The following is a 1,680-nucleotide window of genomic DNA, read 5'->3' as shown; positions in this document are numbered from 1 at the left end:
AGGAGAGACATGGAATGTAAAGGTTTCTTCATCAAACGTCTCGTGTTTGAATCTTGAAAAGGTATCTCTTCTTATATGAAGCTCTAAAAACCTTATACAATAGATTTTCGCCGAAGCAAATCTAAATTAATTAGATCGGCAGCAATAAATAAACATATATTGTTGCGATGTGATTGCATACCATTTCCTTGGATATAATTTTTAGTTTTGTAAAAACATTTGGAGTACCAATATTATAATGTTCATCACCCGGAACACGAATGCGTAAGATTGAAACATACATAATTAGTAAGCAAATCATTTGGTTACTTTGAACGGTTAGTTGAGCCGAGAGTCTACCGAAAACAACATCTCTATCTTCGCAAGGTAGGGATAAGGTCTGCGTACATACTACCTTCCCCAAACTGCACTTAATATTTGACATTATGTATATTTTTTACTTAACTAATTATTGCGACCCAAAATCAATTACCCATATATATATATATATATATGTGGGGTAAAACGGGGAACAATCCCACCTAAATCCTACCAACAAAATCAGATTATACATCTGTGGGACCAATTAATGACATCTAAATTCTACCAAAAAGGAGAAGCTTCTCGCGAATTATGATTGATTCTTGAAATGATTTTCAAAATCAAACTTTGTGTTGAACTATGAAAAACCCTTTTAGATTTGAGGTTGAAATTATATAGTTAGAATTGCTTAATATAAGACATATAGTAGATGCAAGATTTTTTTTTTTTTTTTTTTTTTTTTTTAAATATTTACAACCAACCCTTGTGACAAATCCAATATAAAATGTGCATAAGATAATACAGTATTTTTTGTTAATCACATAACAAAAAGCAATACATAACTAATGTAGCATTTACTTATCAGTATTAATATATCTCCATTAAATTAGGGAAAGTTACGACAAAATATCATTCGGCCATTTAGTTTATAAAATATGTATACAGTGTATAAGTAATGTATAGTTTATACTAAACATACATTTACTATACATACCTATACACAACATATAGTTTATGTTTGGTAAATTAGTTGGCAGAGGGTGTATTTACGTAAATTTTCCCATTAAATTATGCATCAACCCCTTATCAGATGGGCAAAGGAGATCAAAAAACAAAGATTAAACAAACGTGGTCGGCAGGATTCGAACCTGCGCGGGCAAAGCCCACATGATTTCTAGTCATGCCCGATAACCACTCCGGCACGACCACTCAATGTGCTGGTACTTTCAGTAGATCTTATAAGACCCAGTTTTATCCACGTCCCACTTACCTGTCCCCGACTCTTCAAAGCAATTCTTATTGGTGTGTTCGGTTTTGAGGAAAATGTTTTCTAATTTTTCAGGTATGGTCGGTCAAAGTGTGTTGAAAAATAAATTGCTTAAAAATGAGGAAAATAACTTTCTTAATATAAGTGACATTCCAAGTTCATTGTCTCGTCCCCACCCACCAACGCCCCTCAACCCCCACCTCTTGACCATCCCACCCCCGCTACCCTCACTCCCCATCTTTACTTATCAAATAGTAGAAAATAAGTAAAAAATCCACTTATTTTCCAAGAAAATATTTTTTTAGGAAATCATTTCCTTTCATACATCTGATATCTCATAGTTTAATGGAACGGACTGAAATCTTAGAGCATTATTCTCTAGGATTCCATCA

At 33.3% G+C, this 1,680-nt stretch overlaps 1 non-coding gene across 1 annotated transcript; it reads right to left on the bottom strand.

Annotated features, from left to right (window-relative positions):
- Positions 1-1,148: 1,148 nt before the first annotated feature.
- TRNAS-AGA (transfer RNA serine (anticodon AGA)) lies at positions 1,149-1,230 on the bottom strand. Its single transcript has one exon. It is a non-coding gene; the product is annotated as a tRNA-Ser (tRNA).
- Between the last annotated feature and the right edge of the window lie 450 nt (positions 1,231-1,680).

This window comes from Lycium ferocissimum, chromosome 11 (genome assembly GCF_029784015.1).
Source record: "Lycium ferocissimum isolate CSIRO_LF1 chromosome 11, AGI_CSIRO_Lferr_CH_V1, whole genome shotgun sequence".
Taxonomy (NCBI): domain Eukaryota; kingdom Viridiplantae; phylum Streptophyta; class Magnoliopsida; order Solanales; family Solanaceae; genus Lycium; species Lycium ferocissimum.
The sequence above is the reverse complement of the archived record's forward strand: the minus strand, read 5'-3'. Positions and strand labels throughout refer to the sequence as shown.